The sequence below is a fragment of the Diadema antillarum genome, unplaced genomic scaffold (genome assembly GCF_040938485.1).
Source record: "Diadema antillarum isolate AM-2024a unplaced genomic scaffold, OU_Dant_1.0 seq00001158_RagTag, whole genome shotgun sequence".
Classification (NCBI taxonomy): Eukaryota; Metazoa; Echinodermata; class Echinoidea; order Diadematoida; family Diadematidae; genus Diadema; species Diadema antillarum.
This window is the reverse complement of record NW_027271968.1, coordinates 203254-223938: the sequence shown is the minus strand read 5'-3', so window position 1 is coordinate 223938 and position 20685 is coordinate 203254. Positions and strand designations below refer to the sequence as shown.

The window sequence follows — 20685 nt, the reverse complement described above, 5'->3', positions numbered from 1 at the left end:
TACACACGTACACGATATGCACATAGCACCCGTGCCAATGGAGTACTTACGTTAACACTACGCTCTTTTCTTTAACCACTGTGTTCTGATTTTTGATCGTGATACCGAGTAGTCATACCGTGCGCGTATACTTAACCGTCGTGGCGCACCTGCTTAGGTGTTGACAGTTATATCTTTGGCATTAATCACGGTCCACTGTTCTAACACCAATCTCCTGCATAGTGCCTATATTTTAACTTTTTTTCGGCCTTTCACGAAGTTTGTTTCATTCATTTTTCCCCGAGAACGCAAGCACTGGATTTTTTTTTCCAGCAATGAAAATACATGTAGTGTCGTATAATGATCTGGAAGTATAGGCTGAGCATAATAAAGAATGGAATAGACAGGGCTCCACACTGACTTTATCGGGTCACCAATGTCATTGATTTTTATTTTTTGGTGGTCAAAAGTAAAATCTGCTGACGCAAAAAAAAAAGCATCCCAAAATGGGAAAAACAGAAAAACTAAATTGGTCCTACTAAACATAGAAAAATTAATATTAAGCATTATTGAAGTGATGCAGATGCCCATGTCTTAAAGAAATGAATAGAAAATTCAATCATCTTATTCTGAGTTTTAAGATTTAGCAAATTTTGCATAGGCATAGAGGTTATTATAAAAGTTGATGCTTATACTAGGAGGTTAAAACTTACGTTTGAAATGAGAAAGTGGGAGCATTTGCTGACATTTGTTAGCATCCGAAAGTTACCGTTATTCATTTCATATTGTAAAAGCAATCATCCAACATATATTAGTATGTTAGCACCTTGCGGAGCCGAATATAATCGTTAATCATTTTTAAATGTAAAAGCAAACAACCGACATTCATTTTAGCATCTTGGCGGAGCTGAATTCTTTTTTATATCCTTATCCATTTCCAAACGTGAAAGCAAACATCCACTATTTGTTTTAGCATCTAACTGAGTGGATTAATACCGTTAATCATTTCCAAATGTAAAAGCAACAATCTGTTATTTATTTTTGCATCGTCCGGAGCAGAATATTACGGTTATTCATTTTAAACATCCGACATTTATTTCATTATCGTATCCGGAGCCGAAGGTACTGCTGTCCACTTCCGAAAGTGAAATGAATCATCTGACAATTATTTTATCATTGTACGGAGCCGAATGTTACTGTTTTTCATTTTTGAACGTCAAGGCAAACATCAGACACTTATTTTACCATCAAACATAGCTGAATTACCGTTATTCATTGCGAAATGTAATAGCAAATATCCAATATTTTTTAACATCGTATATATGGGGCAGAATGTTACCGCCATTCACTTCCAAACATGCCAAACGTAAAAGCAATCATTCGACATGTATTTTAATAACTTCTGGAGCTGAATGTTATTACCATTTACTTCCTAACGTAAAAGCAAACATACGGCATTTATTTTGTCATCGTACGGAGTTTGATATTACACTGTATTGTTATTCATTTCAGAACATCAAAGCAAACATGCGACATTTATTTTAGCATCTTCCGGAGCTAAATGTTATTGCAATTTACTTTCAAATGTAAAAACAAACATCCAGCATTGATTTTATCATCGTTAGAAATTGAATATTATTGTTACTCATTTACGAACGTCAAAGCAAACATCAGAAGGTTATTTTAGCATCTTCCGGAGCCGAATGTTATTGCTATTTCCTTTCGAAAGTATAAGGAAACACCCAACATTTATCAAACCATCGTACGGAGTTGAATATTAGTTTTTCATTTCCGAACGTCAAAGCAAATATTAGACATTTATTCCAGCGTCTTCCGGAGTCGAATGTTAACCTTGTTCGTTTTCGAACGCAAAATCAAATATCTGACATTAGTTTTAGCACCATACGGAGCGGAGTCTTATCGTTATTCATTTCCAAAAGTACAGTATTAGCAAACATCCGACATTCATTTTAGTATCATACAGAGTCGAATATTACCGTTATTCATTTCCAAAATTAAAAGCAAACATCTGACATTTGTTTTAGCATCTTACGTAGCCGATTGTTACCGCTATTCATTTTCAAAAGTTAGTAAAGGCAAACATCCGAATTTTTTCGGTGGCGCGATCGGGCCACCAAAATCTTTATTTCTGAAATTTTAATTTCAATTCATTCATATAAAAGTCGATTCAATTCCAATTGACAAGCATGCAAGCAATCAATAGGCACTACAACAGATACCATGTTGAACAACGATAAACTTCGGATAAGTCGAAGAAAATTCGACGTACGCGTACCTCGAAATTCGCGTACCTCGAACCATTTTCTTCAGTCCCGACGAATTCGAGGTATCCGAGTTTGACTGTATTTTCTATCCCTACAGTCATTATCCAATATTTGTTTAATGCCATGTCTTAAAGGGACTGTACAGTACTGGCTGAGAGGAGGATTCAGGTTTATAACATTCCTAAGTGAGATAATGAGAAACCTCTTATGAAATATGAAAGAGCATGTAATCTTAAGAAAGATTCAACATTTATTTGATGGAAATGGCCGAGATATAAAAAAAGGTTGTAGTAATAAAAGGCGACCGGCCACGCCTTTTATTAGGATCTCTTTTTTTTCACATTGTTTTTGGATATCTCAGTCATTTCAAAACCGATGTCCATCAAATAAACTTTTGATTCCCCTTTAAAATTGTATGCTCTTTGACATCTTGCAGTGGTTTCTGAATATGTTGCAAAAACATTAAAAGCTAAATCCTCACCTCAACCAGAACTGTTCAGTCCCTTTGATTACTAGTAGCAACACTTCTTAGTCTAGATCATCCCTTTCTATAGACCTACCAAGTCTCACTCCCAATGACCCATCTCACTCTCACCTGCCCAGCAATCATATTTTCATACCTCCCTGGAAAAAATAAAAACATAGATCAACTAGAAAAGCACTCTGAGAGCGCAGACCTCCGCCAAGCAGCTACTTTTCACTGATGATCTTGCTCTTACGTAGAGATCAGTGATTTCCACCTATAGGTATACATGCTGAAAAATTGCGTGATTTCCCAATATAGATGCCTTTGTTACGTCATAAACCCTCAGCTGCGAGGTGCACCTCGCCCTAGCATAAACTAGAGCACGCACTTTAGTGCGCATTTGAAAACCTCAAAAATACGCAGCTTGAACCCCCACATTTATTGACTTTACCTGTCAAAAAAATTAAAAATCCTTCATAAATTCCAAAAAAATTCTCGTATCACTACCAGTGTCATTCTCAACCTTTCCTGTAAGTTTCATCCACATCCGTTAACTACTTTGAGTTATTTTGCACATGGACAAACAAACAAACGAACAAACCAACAGTAACGAAAACATAACCTCCTTTCTTGGCGGAGGTAATAATAAACATCAAATGGGAAGTGCTGATCTATTATAGTACGGTATACTTTTTCCTTTTTTTTTGTAGCTAGAGGATACATACATAAATCATATGGCTCTATCACAAACTACAGCTATTTACTATTCTTCATAGATAATCCACAGAGGTCTGTGAAAATCGTGCCATCTATTTACTAAGTCATGTCAGTCATACATTCTATAGACTCATTCACCATTGGCCAAAATTTGGGAAACCTAGGTCGTCATGCTCCCTCGCATTTATCTCGCTCCAAGCCACTTGAGAAACTTGGCATCTCTGTTTCTGGATAACACATTTTCCTCTCTCAGCTTGCTCCCCCCCCCCCCCCCCCCCTTGTCTGCCAATGCTATTTTCCTTTTCATGAATGCCTCTTACAAAGATCAGCAGGTGCAGACTCAGCATTCAGCCAAAACAGCAGACACTATGTGAACATCACCTCCAAGTATAAAAAACAAACAAACCCAAAATCGCCACCCACAAAAAAAACCCCAACTAATTGCACCAAAACAAAGCACGCACATAATGCAGTATCATCTACATCTTAACATTTTGGCATGCAAATGGAAAAACAAGGATTTTCATATTTTATTATTTCACACATTTCACCTATTTGCAAAAGTTCATTTGCAGCAGGTCTACAATATCTGGCATGCTACTTTAGAATGCTGCTCATATTTGTGGGATATCACTGTGACATGTTTAAAAGGTGAACGGACAGCCACACAGATGAATGAAAAATCAAATGAAAAAAACAAAACAAATTATGCCAATCAAACTGAATGAACTCTTTAAACATCAACAACCTATCATATGACAGTCTATAGATGAGCTTGACTAAGGGCTACATATCTACCTGGCCAGGACATCACTACTAGTAGAAACAATCAATAGTATCATACACAAAGGAAATAACTGACAATATGTTAAACTTTACATGACTTGAGTTTCCTTTTAAATTTCCAAGATACGGTGGATGTATAGCAATATAGAATTCTTTTTATGTCATAAAGGTCCTGTTTACCTTTGGGAGCAGTGATTAAAGAATTTTTCAAGATATCATTTTTCATGCATATGTGTAGGTCAGTTGTATCACAAAATATCCTACCATATAAAACTTTTGCAATAAAGCTTAAAATATAAGGAGATATTACTATTTTTTCTCATTAAACCATAACTGTAGATGGTTCAGTCTGGAAACATTTTTGTCATAACTATTGTTCACATTTTGTATATCTAACAATACTTAACATTGATTATACTGGTTAAAACTTTTACAATGGTTGTTTCTATCCCTAACTCACATTTTAGAACTATTTCAAAGCACTAATGCTAGGTTTTTGTTTCATTTAAAAATGGCAAAGGCATGAGGAATATATTTTAAAGCTATGAGAAGGAAAGAGGTGATACACAAGTGATGTGTCGTAGTCATGTGACTGCTATGATTGGTAACAAGCTCATAGGACACTATATTATATCCTATTTGTCTGAATTCCTCCATATTTGCTCTCATCTGTTTCCTTCTCCTTGGTACAACAATGTTTCCTGTAGATGTACACACAAACACATGCAGCTGGTTTAATTCTTACATCATCTTAATATATCTCCTTGAATAAGAATGCTAAACGTTCTTCCTTTTGACATAGATTCTAATTTGTAATAAAAACAATACAAATACAATGTGTGTGTGTGTGTGTGTGTGTGTGCTACTGGCATACTGGAAAAATGTAGTTACATCTGTAATGCTTGTTCTGGAAAGAAACAGGGGAAAATAGTTAAGAGGAATATCCTTACAGAGTTTCATGGAAGAATATGAAGAAAACGGAAAGGGAAAAGCAAAGGGGCTGATCCCCTTTATTTTGTCTGCTTTTTTTTTTCAGACAGTTCAAAATCGATTTGATGTAGGTTAAGGGAAAGGATTATATGAGTAATGCAGTTATTTGCTCACCATGAGTCCTGTAATCGCATCTTCACACATGTCCAACATAAGTCAGTTGAAAATCTCATGCTGGGTCTCTTTGAAATTCAGGCATCTATGACACCCACCCCCATCTCTCCCTTTCTCTGTACATGTGTTCATCATAATTGTCTGGCTGACTCATCCTGTGAATGGCATCAGAACGACACATTGAACAACGTGGCCATGTGGTTCATGGCTCATGGTCACAGACAATGACTAACCCTTCACACAGCCCTTCATGCTTTTGCATTTCATTATCGTGCTGTTTCTGAGTGCCTCCCCCCCCTCCTTGTGTCATTATATTTGTCTGATCACATTGATGCATCATCCATTCACATCATTCACAGATAGACAGTAATAGCGAAATGTGAATGGATTAGAAAAATAGGATGCTCAGTGTGTGCACTGATGCTTCGCTAGCCCCAGTGATAAGATCTGATGTCATTTCCAACAAATTGTGTGCCCTTCCTAAATGATGCAGCATTTGGTGCTTGGGGTACTAACTGAAAATACCATCCTTTTGTTGAATTATCACATTTTCTTTTAACCCACTGTACCCTGGGTTACCAAAAATGGCTGCAAAATGATGCTTTATGCAAGAAGATCTTGTTGTTTGTAATCTTAACACAGCAATAATTTAAATATATAAATCCTATAATTTCTTTTTTTCCCCCTTTCTCTCTGTGATTACAATACCAAAGAGTACGATGCTAATGCCCTGCTGCTACAGTGGCAGAGTGGGCAGTGCATGCATGTGTCCCTCAGCACATGACCATTTTGTTAACGAAATGATCATTTCGTCGACGTAATGTTAACATTCCGTCTATTCCACAATTGCATGTATGTGATTTTAACCGGTGTTTACTTGCCTCAATAGGAACATGCAAATATGCTGTTGGTGCATGACCAGTGAGCCCAATGTGAACACAATTTAAGCCTTGACTGATACTAGACCAGTGCGGGACACCATCTCGCATCACTCCCAGCTTAAATCCAAGGGCAATGTTAATATGGTATTAGTAGCATCAGTATCACTGTACTATGCATTATCAGTTCATATAAGAACATCAGTAATCATAATCAACTATCCAAAACCATAATAACATCTTTTGAAAAAAATGTGAGAAAAATAATCATTATTGTTGACATTATGTTAAACATGTCAAACAGGAAAGAACTGAAACCGGGACTGCATCACTAATAGCTCAACTTTGCCTGCCTGGTGCACTGGTTACTGCACATCTTTAAAAGAAAAAAGTGGCACTATACAATGCTGCAACTTGGAGTATAACGACATCCCCACATTGCTGCATGCAGAATCAAATGTCTAACTAGAGATTGTAATTTGCCAACACTGACAAATTAAGGTGATCCCATCTATTTGGAAATCAATGATTCGAGTCCTGATCGCAATAGGCATGACCATACAGGTTTCATCTGTGTTACGAGACATTGGCCGTGTGATAATTGGATTCTCATTTAGTAAAGGGAGTCAGATCTGCCATCTTTGGTACCAAATTCCGTATACACTATAACAAAGATACAGAATGAAGTATATTTGACCTTTGACCCACCTTTGCACAGACAAGATGGCATCTGAGGAAAAAGTGGTTATTTTGTGAAATGATATTGCGACATCGTCTATACGTGTGCAAAATATGGCAAAGATAGGACAGGTATTCACCAAGATACAGGATGAATCATTTATGACCTTTGACCCTAATTTACATACCAAAGATGGTGTACGATCAAGTAGTTGCTATTTTATGAAATAATGTACTTCACATTGACTAAACATGTCCAAAATATGTTTTTCTTGAGTTATTGCAAAGAAAGTTGCAGGAAGAAAGAAATATCTCAATACATCGAAGATAATCTTTAATTTTAACCAATTTTTTTAACGTGATCCCAATATCGTATAAAAAAACGAAGGGCAAACACACGATAGAGCAAAGTCTCAGCTACAACATATTAAAATCTGAGAGAAATTCAGCGAAGGGTAAGTGAGCTAGTGCTCGATAAAGGCAATCATGTCAATTTACACATCTAGAAAAATTCCCTTCCATAGAATTCCACGCGTCCATCCAATTTTTTTCAAAAAATGCTCCAAATGGTCTGAAACGTGTGCAAAAAAATTTTGAGCTCGATTGGAGCATGTAAATATTTCAACGCGCGCGTCTTAAGGGTAGATATGAATTTTGAGAATATGAGTAGAATTCGCTTGACCTGAAATATATGTGATGTAAATTTCATTGAAAAATTCCATTCGACTAATGAGATATGAATGAGAATGTGTTTTCATATAATGATGTCATAGTGATGTCACGGTCAACTGATCACTCTGATTTTATTAGATCTGTCGTCTTTGGGACATGATACATATATGGTATAATTTTGAAATTGATAGGAAGAGGACTTTCTGAGCTAACCTCTGCACAACTTTTGAGGAGAAAGAAGACAAGAGACCCGCGGGTCTAGCGCTCACCTGAGTATCGCAAGTTCACCTTTCACGCAGCCACTAATCTAAATTATTCACAGCTCTACCAAAATTTGACCAGGCATTCTCAAGTAGAAGATGAAAATGTACAATAAGGGCCCAATTTTTTTAAGATTCCTTAATTTGGGGGGGATTGGGGCCCCCTGGGGCCCTCTGGGTGGGGCATGGTACCCATTTTGATAAATTGAGATCCTGACCCCCTAGGGATGCTACCTGCCAAGTTTGACCCTCCCCCCCCCCCCCCTCCCCTGCCCCCAAGAGGGGCACCCCTGGATCTCCTATGAACAAACTTGAAACTACAGTCATTAATGTACTCACTCATAGTATTATCTCAGCTCTATAACTTCTGATTCTAGAGAAGATTTTTAAAGATTCCTTCATTTTGGGAATTTGGGCCCCCCTGGGGGCCCCCTGGGTGGGGCATGGTGCCCATTTTAACAAATTGAGATCCTAACCCCCTAGGGATGCTACCTGCCAAGTTTGGTGAAAATGGGTCATGGGGTTCTCAAGAAGAAGATAAAAATGTACAATTTAGGCCCCATTAGGACCCCTCCTCACCCCCCCCCCCCCCTCCCCTGGGTCCCAAGGGGGGCACCCTGATTCTGCCATGAACAAACTTGAAACTACAGTCATCAATGTACTAACTCATAGTATTAACTTAGCTCTATCACTTCTGGTTCTAGAGAAGAAGATTTTTACAGATTCCTTAATTTTGGGGGGTTTTGGCTCCCCCTGGGGGCCCCCTGGGTGGGGCATGGTGCCCATTTGAACAAATTGAGTTCCTAACCCCCTAGGGATGCTACCTGCCAAGTTTGATGAAAATCGGTCTTGGGGTTTTCAAGAAGAAGATGAAAATGTGAAAAGTTTACGCACGACGCACGACAGACGACGCACGCCGCACGCCGGACGAAGGGCGATCGCAATAGCTCACTTGAGCCTTTGGCTCAGGTGAGCTAAAAAAGAAGAAGAAAGAATCAGGACAGATACAGAAGGTGATCCGAGAGGATACTCGGATCACCTAATGAGCCTTCTCCTTCTCCTTCGTTGTGAAGAAACCTAGTTAGTGAGTGCTTCTGCATCCTATCATGGAGCTCCATGATTCTATTGGCTAAGGAACCTCTGGAGGACGTGCTAGACATAAGTAAGTGGCAGAACTGTAACCAGGAAGGGGGGGGGGGGGGGGTGAGCGAGACCCTGATTTAGTTTTCCTGGTCCTCTAGCATTAAGTCAGCATACATTACTATGGAAACCAGTGGCCATGCAATTCTCTCGAGAGGCAGACAATTTCAGTGTGCACATACTGTATGTGCACTCACACTGAGGCAGCGCAGGTCACCAGAATTTTGTGCTGCGTTTACCATGCAAATGGTAAGAATCAGGTGATCCGAGTATCCTCTCGGATCACCTTCTGTTTCTGTACAGATTCTTTGTTCTTCTTCTTCTTCTTCTTTATTTCTCCTCAAATGTTGTGTAGAGGTTAATTCGAAAAGTTCTTCAACTATCAATTTCAAACTTACCATATACAGTGTATGTATCATGTCCCAAAGACGACAGATCTAATGTATCATTGTGATTGGTCGGCCATGACGTCAATATGACTTCATTATCTAAAATCACATTTTCGTTCATATCTCAATAATTGAATGGACTTTCTCAATGAAATTTACGTCTCATATAGCTCAAATAAAGCTCTTATCACTCATATTCTCAAAATGTATCTCTACACCAAAAATGTATGTGTACGCGCACGTTGAAATGTTGACATGCTCCATTCAAACTCAAAATTTTTTTGCACATGTTTCAGATCATTTGGAGCATTTTTTGAAAAATTGAAAAAAATTGACGGACACGCACGTGCAGCTCGGATGCAATAGAAATTCCCCGTTTCATGGATCGGATGTCTTAAATGCCAAGGAATAATTCTACCAAGTTTCAAGTCAATCCGACTCAATATGACTTCATACAGGCCCGTCAAAAAGTGAAATTCCGCGCGCGTCAATGGCAATATACAGTTCAACTATGCAAAAAAATCGCCAATTTTAAATCTGATTTTACTCGTCAGGTTGGACGGTGACCCCCATTTTCTTTACATATTCTGAAAGCTGATGAGTTGTACATGTCATTTCATGAGTAGGCGATGCTAGCAAAGTGATTAAAAGGTATCAATATCCTAAATGAAATAAAAAAGGTAAATTTTCAAAATGACGTCATCAAATTTCAATTTCATTCAAGCCTTTCTTACTTATCCTTTGCTGATTTTCACCAGATTTCAGTATGTCGTAGCTTGTTAAATGCTCTTTTAAGTGCGTACCCTCAAAAATTTGATTGGATGACATCATCATCTTGTAAAAATCAATTGAAAGAAACCTTGTCAAATTTGACCAGTTTGCGTGTTATCTCTATGGGAGTGCATTTTTTCTGGAAATGAAAATTGACATGACTGTCTTTATCGAGCACTAGCTCACTTCTCCCAGATTTTAATATGTTGTAGTTGAGACTTTGGGCTATCGTTACTGTGCCCTCCATTTTTTCATACAACATCAGGATCACGTCGAAAAACTTGGTTGAAATTGGCACTTGGCTTCAATGTAGCAACATTTTGCTTAATACACACAGCCTATGGGGGATGAAATAGGTCAGTGGATAGCGCATCGGACATTTAACCTAAAGGTCCCATGTTCAAGGCTCGCCCCTGCCAATTCTATTGCTTTTTTAAAACCCTTATATTTTTTCTATTTCTTCAGTAAGTCTTAAACTCCCTTCCTAACTTTATCTTTTTCTGATCCTTTTATGTTTCTCCTTCAAATTTCTATACAACACCTTAACTTTTTTAATTTATTTTTCTTTCTTTCTTCTACTTTCTGTGCAATAAGTCAAGAACAACAAGTCCTACCAACCCCATATTTTGCACATGTTTAGTTCATGTCACAAACATCATTTCATAAAATAACAACTACTTCCTCCTACACCATCTTAGTTAGGTAAATTAGGGTCAAAGGTCAAACGTGTTTAATCCTGTATCTTGGTGAATACATGTCCTATCTTTCCCACATTTTGCACACGTAATGACCAAGTAGCAAGAATCATTTCACAAAATAACAACTTTTTGCTCAGATGCCATCTTGGCTGTGTAAAGTGGGGTCAAAAGTTAAATATACTTCATTCTGTAATCTCATTAGTGTATATGGTATCACCGCCATATTTTGCACACACATGGACGTCTATAGATGGATCATTTTGTAAAATAATGACGCTTTGGTCGGACGCCATTTTGGCTGTGCAAATGAGGTATTATCTCTATGGGAGTGCATTTTTTCTGGAAATGAAAAATGTCCTGACTGTCTTTATCGAGCACTAGCTCACTTATCCTTCGGTAAATTTCTCCCAGATTTTAATACGTTGTAGCTGAGACTCTGGGCTATCGTTACTATATCCTCCATTTTTTTATTGGAAGTTGGGATTACGTCCAAAAAACAGGTTGAAATTGATGCTTAGCTTCAATGTCGGGATATATGTCTTTCTTTCTGTGACTTTCTTTGCAATAGCTCAAAAAACAAGCCCTTTCACCCCCATATTTTGCACATGTTTAGCCCATGTCACGTAAATCATTTCATAAAATAACAATTACTTCATTAGACACCGTCTTGTGTAGGTAAATTAGGGTAAAAGGTAAAAAATGTTTCATCCTGTATCTTGTAGAATACATGTCTTATCTTTCCCATATTTTTCACACGTAAAGACCACGTTCCAAGAATTATTTCACAAAATAAACACTTTTTGCTCAGATACCATCTTGGCTGTGCAAAGTGGGGTCAAAGGTCAAATGTACTTCTTTCAGCATCATTGTTATGACATGTTATCTCTAGGGGAGGGCATTTTTTCTGGAAATGAAAATTGACATGACTGTCTTTATCGAGCACTAGTTCACTTATCCTTCGAAGAATTTCTCCCAGATTTTGATATGTTGTAGCTGAGACTCTGGGCAATCATGAATGCGCCCTCGGTTTTTTCATGTAGCAGATAGGGTCATCTGAGTCTTGGTCGGGGCTCATAACACTGCATTTTCCGGATACATCGGATCACCTAATTTGTCAGGCTTGACAAATTCTCGAATCTAGTTCTCGTTAAGTCCGTGGTTGATACAGCACAACCTCTGGAGGTCATGCTGTATTTACCATGGATGAGGATAGTGCACAACGCACAAAAGCATGAGTCTGGAGTGAGTCTGGTATGAATCAGAGGTAAATGTCATGCTAGACAGCCAAAACGCTGCATGACCTTTGGAGGTCATGCCCACATGTTTACCTCAGATGCCTGATGAGACAGTAAATGACAGGGCAAAGAGTGATTCTGTAGTCTGGAGTGAGTCTGAAGTGAGCCTGAGGTAAGAGTCCCTCTGTCTGCAGGAAACATGTTATCTCTAAAGGTTGTGCTACACTTGTCTAGGCTGTCTAGCACAACATTCACACCAGACTCACTCCAGACTCATGCTTTGCACTTTGTGCCTTGTCCGTTTAGAGTCCCCATCCTCTGAGGTAAACACTCTGGAGATTCTCCTAGTCAGGGGACGTTGAACGGGGTATCCAATAAACATGGCATGAGTTGTTATCATCCTAGCATGGAGCTCCATGATCCTAAGGATCCCAATGTATGCATTTTTTTTTTCAGTCACAAAGACATAATGCAGCCTGCAGGCTCCACAGGCTCCAAGAAAACCATCACTTTTTCCGTGTAGTGAGTTGTCTGACTCATCTAGCACAGCTGAGCAATGTAGATACCTCTGTGCCTTTTTCACAAATAGAAGCCTTTGCCACTACGACAGACTAGGCTTCCACCTGAATGCTCTTGTACATGTGAAATAGGATATTCTTCATAATGTGTGTATGGATTTACATGCAAACTAGGTCAAATCCTAGTTTTTTCTCCCCCCCCCCCCCCCCACACAATCTCCCAACAAAACACAGATCCCTCAGATAGTCTTGGGTGAAAGCCAAGATGTAAGCATTTCTCTGTTGTCATTAAAAAAAAGAGCTCAACTGTAATAAATGACAATTCCTCTCTATTTTCTTTTTTTTTCTTCTCGATAACAGTTCTTCTGTTTGTGTCTTGGGAAAATAAAGATAAAATCTTCACAACCAAATAATTTACAGGTCTAATGTAAACATGTATCTTTATAAAGAATATGATGCTTCCCATTTGTCATCACATTAACAATCTTGTACAGTGATGCTGCTATAAGAACAAATGCTAGTAAACACAGTACACATCAAACAGGGGCAAGGAAACCTTCAAAGTCTGGCCAGTGCCTAGACAGCCTGACCACAGCTGATGTGTTGGCTAGTCACTAACTTTCAAATCTACATGGCAAATACTGCAGTTTCAATGGGTCTGCAACATCGTGTACAAGACTAGGGGAAATGCTGAGCAGGGGTGAGCTCAGAGAGCGTGTTTCTACAGAGTGACAAAAATTTGAGGTGATATGAGGCTATGCAAGGTGATTCGCGGTGATAGGCAGTGATGCGAGGTGCTCCGTCGTCCACCTTTTGAGGCGGTCAGTGCGCGGTGATGCCGAGGACGATTTTCAGTAGAAAAACAGCGGGTAATTAACGAAATTCGTGGTGTACCGGAAGTCTTCAATTGTTGGGAGATTTCGCCCGTGTTATTTAAAGTCGGACGATCGTCATCCCTAATGGTACGTAAACTCTGAACGGCCGAAGTTTGTGCATGCAATTGCGCAATGCCAGACTCGGTGCTATATATCCATAAACGTGTGGGACAATGCTGCCACTGAGACACGTGTGTGTGTGTGCCTGTGTGTGTACACATCATACACAAACATTGTGACCGCGAGCTGCAGTGATTGGAGGAGAGAGGCAAGAAGACGCGTGGCTCTTTTGGCCTCTCTTCATGCACATGCGCACTGAGAGTGTGCGTCCATTCAGAAGCTCTCGTGGCTCGCTCGGACAGCCATTTTGGGTCAGGAGATTTGTAGCACAGAATTCTTGTAGTCTAGAGTGATGTTCGCTGACCCATTGAGCCAGCACTATTCTCATTCGGTGTCACGACATTTGATACAGAATGGAGGAGGCAGTGTGTTGCGTTCGTCTCCGTGCCGCACAAACCACTCGCCACAATTGTATGCCTTTAAATGGTCACACACCTGCTCTGCATTCACAGCGTTGGTGCATCTTGCGTGTTGTGGTAGTATCCTATACAATATATGCACTGTACAGTCTACACCTGTACTGCGTATTGTTACTTGTCATCTCACTGCTCACTGTTTTTAGGGTGTAACATTTCCTTACGCAACACACTAACTTGTTTGTTGAATTTGAATGAATTATGTCAGAGAATATCGACTGGATACTGGATCTGCAGTGATTATTGATTTTCGAGTGGCGGCAGAAGACAGAAGTAGAGAAGGGCATTTCATTTTTGGATGGTAAAACTAAGCGGAATGCCGGCGGAATGCCGTTTTTAATAGCCTACATGCTTCTTCTAATTTGAGACGTTGCATCTCCAAAAACATTCGGCCATTTTCTTCCTTCTCAATATGCTAGGCCCTCTTATTAAAGAGGTATTTTTGCACATTGTTGTGTTCGCACAATGGTTTGATACCATTGGCAAATACAATGTAATCACTATCTGTATACACTAATTTTCATGACAATACTTTGAACTATTAGCAAAACATAGATAAAAACAGTGAAATTTTTTCATTTTCTCTTGACCTTTGACCCCATGGCCCAAATCTTTCCCTACAAAATTACTGTGCAGTACATATAAGTTGAATAAAGTGCATACATTAAGTCATTTCTAAGGTACATCTCTGTATGAAGAAAATAGTGTAATTTCACCATTAAGAAGTGTGATTCTAGCATAGTAACCTGACCCTTGACCTTTGACCTCATGACCCAAAACTTCTAAAGAGAATCATTTTCAGGCAGTACACATGCATGATTATGTAGGCCTACTATGTTTCATGAAGATACCTGTAGCCATTTCTGAAATATCGAGAAAAAAGTGAAATTTTAGCATTTTTCACTTGACCTTTGATCCACGGCCTACAACTTTTTCTGGAGAATCTATACCGGGTAATACATATAGACACTATAGGGCTTTTTACACTTGTGTTTCTTAACCCCGGACTTTCTCTGACCCAGGACTATCGTTAGTCCCGTACCAATTTTTCCAGGTTTTTACACTCGCCAATTAGTCCCGTACTATCTCTTGTCCGGGGCTAAGGAGAAAACTGACCTTTTTACACTCGTATTTCTTAGCCCCGGACTTTCCAAACCACATGAATATTCATAATGACGCTGTGTACTGTGCACGTACACGCACGCACCAGCAGCACTTGATTACCTCGTTTCTGATTGGTCAGTGAGGGTCGGACTTCGTCTCCGTCGCTTAGCCCAGGATTATTTTTTCGTTCTGTTTACACTCACTTGCTTGGCACCGCAATTGCGGTGCTAACCCCTGCTATTTTGCAGGGCCAGATAGTACTGTACTATCGGTGGGGCTAGCCCATTTTGGCAAAAACGAGTGTAAACAGAAAGTGGGCTAAGGATAGTCCCGTACCAACGGTGGGGCTAAGGCCCCCCCTTAGCCCCACCGTTGGTCCGGGGCTAAGCAAAAATTTACAAGTGTAAAAAGCCCTTATGTTTCATGAAAATACCTTCAGGCATTGTTAACATATGGGGGAAATATTGATATTTTAGTAATTGACCTTGACCTATGGACTTTGACTTTGTGCATGAGCGCCAACAAGTTGATAGGCACAGCTTCGTCCACTCATACATACATGTGCCAAATAACACTGTCTACAAAATCAATTACGGAAGGACTGAAGGATGAATGGGCGGATGGATGACCCGCAAATGTAATGCCTCCAGCGACACTTTGTGGCCAAGGCATAAGAATTATGAGTGTATACAAGTATCATTGTAATACAGGGAAGAATGATATTGAGATTGTTATTGCTGATTGCTGAAATTTAGCTGCCATAATATTGGTGTGTATAACTGTACATGTACATCTTAGAGATTCTTACCAACACAAGATGGGATAATATTACACAATGCCATAAACCCAGGGTATGCTTGTACCTCAGGCTATGGTGTTGAATCATATCATTCTGAACAGATAACATCACCACTGGAATCCCCCAGTTTGATGTCTGTCCCAGATAGGGAGAGCATGCAGGTGAGAAAGATGTCAATTTTGTCCCACAGTGAAGACTGCCAGGAGAGTGCAGTCTCATTATCTATGCAAGAAAAGAGGCTGAGGCACTATGGGAGGGAGGCCTGGAACTGGGCAGACATCTGTGGATAAAGGCATTAGTTTCCAATCCTCATCTCCACTGCAGACATCACATTCACATCCAGTAATTTCATGTCAACTCACAACACTCCCTGTGATTTTTTTTTTTCCAGTCTGCACCGATAAAATAGCCTTGGGTGGTGGCAGTAACTTACAATGACCAAATTTTCTTTTGACAGAGAAAAAAAAAATGGTCAAATACAAAGAGCCCACAACGTGACAGACACCTCCCTTTGTATCTTAAAACTTACTCAGCTGCCAGCTTTGAGAACATTCATGTAATTGTCTAACTCAGCCTCTATTCCAGCTAGATTTTTCAATATTCTATGAACATATCACATACACACACACACAAACACACACACACACACACACACACACACACACATTCCTACTAGTACTACCAGCAGATTAGCTATCATTTGTCCTTTCTTCATTTCTCTTCTGTGAATACACAGAGTACAATTACAAAATCATACCAACTATAATACCATGGTCTGTCTGTTCAGATTAATAGAGCCCCATAATATCCCTCTTATATTGCGCATGACTTTACGGTTACGTACGAGGCCAGAGTTACCACCCCCCCCCCCCCCCCTCAATCGCATCAGCCTGCTGTGCTTCCCATGAGCACAAAAATTCAAAGACAGTATGCATGCTTACTTATGAATATGAATTCAGTTCCGTTGTTATATGTTACACGCAAAATTCAACTAATCATCAGCACAATTATTGCACTGTACGTACTGCCAGTCTATACTCTTCACGATTCAACCATGTCGTTTGCGAGTTCAAAGAGTTCACTGAGATTTTTACCAAAGAGTGAAAAGTGACAGCATAGAATACACTATATAGTGCATGCTGGTAGGTTTCAGAGCCTCCTTAAGGTTCAAAAGTCTGCTCAAAAAGTAGTCTCTTGTCTGTTTATACACTGTACTGCTTGGGATGGTTTGGCCCAAGCAGCTCCACCTGGCTCAATTCCCAGGGTAACTGAGTTTCCCTCCGATACAAATTTCTTTCACAACAGCAAACATGATTGGTGGTAAGGTGTGTCACGACAGTTGGTTTGTTTGTATTTGCTGGCAATGATGTTCAGTGATAACTTCCGGGTTGGCAAAAACCTGCTTCTCTAATCCTGCAGCGGTTACAATGCAGCCGAGGTCCTAGAAGCTGCTGAGGCTCTGAAACCACTCCCATATACGGAAAATAGCACTCTCGATCGCTACTGTATTCCAAACAAAACCTGATGCAATCACTTGCGTACAACTTGTTGAACCATGTGACTGTCTTGGACTATCTTCCCTTTATCGGACTCGTTCTGGTAATACATGAATACACTAAGTTTCAAGAAAATACCTTTAGGCATTGCATAGATATGGGTAAATAGCGAAATTTTGAGGAACTGACCTGAGCATGTGCACCCAAAAGTTAATAGGCACAACTTCATCCACTCATGCATTCATATGCCAAGTTTCATTAAGACACTATGCTATCCACAAAATTGATTACGGATGGAAGGACGAACGGACAGACGGACAACCCGAAAACATTATGCCTCCAGCTACACTGGAGGTATAAAAATATAAAATGATCAAGCTTATATCAGGCTGTGGAGTATCTATACTCCATGCATATTATGCATTTATAGCACAAATCTCATGTTGTGTCCCTTCTATCAAAAGTGGAGAATAAAAGGATGGAAGAGACAGACTATGGAAATACAGAACAGGCTACAAGTACAGATCTATCAAGGCTTCGTTTATCTAAACTTGAGAGAGAGAATCACGTTTCAAAATGCGTTTAGAACGGTGTTTCCAAACGTGGTTTGAAACGCGATTCTTGGGGAGCCGCGTTTATCTAACCATCATACAATCGCGATTCCAGTGGTGTCACTGCGCAGCTGCTTTACGCCGTTTGACCTGGGAAGTAAAGGTCAACTGCATTCCACCAAACATGCCTCCTCAGTCACACACAAATAATGGGTAGAGAGCACAACAGGAAACAGCTGGGATTTGACCTTGAGATATAAACGCGTTTCAAAATGGCATTGCATTTATCTACTCACAGAATGGCAATCGTGGTTTCAAACGTGTTTCAAAACGCCCTTCGAAAGGCGTTTCAAAACGGTGTCTCTAAATGCGTTTGAAAACACAGTTGCATTTATCTAACCCCTGAAAATGCCTCAAACGCGTTTAGGATCGTGATTCTGCCTCAGAAAGTTTTTAGATAAACACAGCCCTAGTCTCCTATGGCGTGAGTCTCACACCCCAGCAACCCCACTCACGTTCATCTGCCCAGCAATCATTTTCTCAGGCCTCCCAGGAGGTTGGCTAGAGGATACCTACATGGCTGTTACTTTTAAATTACAGCTATTTATCATTCTATAATCATCCAGAGGTCTCTATAAATAATTGTGTCATTTACTCAGTCATGTCAGTTATACACTCTACGAGTCAAGAATCAATCCCCCTTGAAGAAAATTTGGGTGGAAATGCTCAAAATGTTGTCTTTCAGATCCACTTTCCCATGTCAAAAACAGATGAGAATTATATAAGCAAAATGGCATTATGGGTGTTCACAAAATTACACAATTACCAATATCTGTAAGTATGGGAGGTAGGACAAGATAAGAAAGAGGTGAAGGAAGAAGATGTGACATGAATGAGGAGCAGAAACTCTAAAAGAGGACGATTTGGAGGGAGAGGGGGAGACAAGGAGAGGAAAAAATGAGGAAGAAAAGGAGTAGGAAGACAAGATGAAAAAGGAGGAAGAGGAGAGAAAGAAGAGATGGGAGAGGAGGAAGAGGATTATTGAGGAGGTTGAGGAGGGGAGGTGGAAGGGTGAGAAGGGGTAGAGGAGGTCAAGGAATGGGAGGACAAGGAGAGAGAGGGGAAAGAGGAAGAGGAGGTGGTGTAAGGGGAAAAACTTAAGAGTTTGTGAGAGCATTGTTCAGCTTTTAGTGGCCAGTTTCCATGGCCATCACTGTGCAGCTTGAAAAAGAACACAGTCCTGTCCCAGTATAGGGGGATTTACGCTTGTTTGGAAATTTTGTGATTTTTCTAAAATCTTGAAATTTGGGTGCAAGTTGCTAAGCAACTGCACCCAAACACCCTCGAAACATCGCAAGAAAAATCACTAGCCGGAGTGTGATTTCTTAAAACTTTGTGAGGTTTGAGGCGAAGTTTAGCGAGTGTAAACCCAAATTACAGAAATATCGTGACTTCTCATCATGTGACTTTTGGTATTTCCGGATTGCACCGGGATTTTATGCGCGCTTTGGATCCCTCTTTGGAAAGAGTAAAGTACGTCGGCCCCTAAATTACGTCACGAGCATTTTTATTTCACAAATTTCGCGAGCGCCAACATTCGCAAAATTAAAATGCGCACGAAAGTTCTTTCCTACACAATATGCATTGGTTGCCGGTGGCAATTCACGAAAATTTCATGCTGCGAGAAAGGCCATCGGCTCCAATTCGCAAAATTTTCATGCCGCAAATATATCATGTTTTACAGTATCTGCATGCAAAAGGTGAAGGAAAGACTATTGGCTAGAAAGAATGTAAAGGGACATGACTCACTGACAAAGAGACTGAAACTATTACAAAGAATGCAAGCAATTAATTTGTCAGTTAAACTGTTAGTGAAGATTATAACAAACAGCATGACAAAATAAGCACATCTCCACATATCGCCACAAAAAAGTAAACAAAAAGTAGCTCAATATGATAGTTATCTTAAGCTACTGAAATCCTTGCATCTGACTGGCTTAGAGCAAATTTGTCATAGAAATGTGGCAGTTGTTACTAAAAACAGGTTTTATGAAACGGGACCCAGATTAGGACTCATACCATGTTACAACTAGCCTTTTGCAAAGGCCTCGTAGCTGAGGAATGAGACTAACTCGCCACACCAAGCATTGTGAGAAACGGGTTAATGCGACACTGAGTATCACAACCACGAGGCTTTTTTAAACCTGACGTACGCCAGTATGAATTATTCATGTATTCATGAGTCAGACAGCAGTTGGTATGCTAATGATGGCTAATAATGTCAACACAGGTAACGCAGGCAACTACCGCAGGCCAGCGCAAGCTGGATACAAATGAGCAAGCCGCTGACATGCATACTTATGCATATTCATTAAATGCGACATCTTTGCGAGAACTGCGGTCGTTGATTCGCTACCTTTTTGGTAGCAGAATTGGCGAGAAACAAGACTCAAGATAAGAAATTTATGTCAGGTTTAAAAAGGCCTCTTTAGCTGCGCCACCCGACCTTGCATTTACTCATTCCCTTGCAGTTAGTATCATTTTCAGGCTGGAGGCCTTGTCAAAAGGCTTTGTTATAACAGACCTTACAACAACAATGGGACAATGTTCAGGGAACAAATTTCTTGTCTTGGGCAATAAACCCACAGGAGAGAGCAAGGATATCAGGGGAAAGCTCAATAGTCTAGTGGATATGATGCCCGTCTAGCAATAAGAAGGTCATTGGTTCAAGTCGAATGTATGTACGCC

At 39.8% G+C, this 20685-nt stretch overlaps 1 protein-coding gene across 1 annotated transcript in view; it reads right to left on the bottom strand.

The window, feature by feature from the left end:
- Positions 1–20685, bottom strand: part of LOC139744316 (exosome complex exonuclease RRP44-like) — a 218268-nt gene that overhangs the window by 31471 nt on the left and 166112 nt on the right. The gene's annotated exons all lie outside the window — the stretch shown is intronic.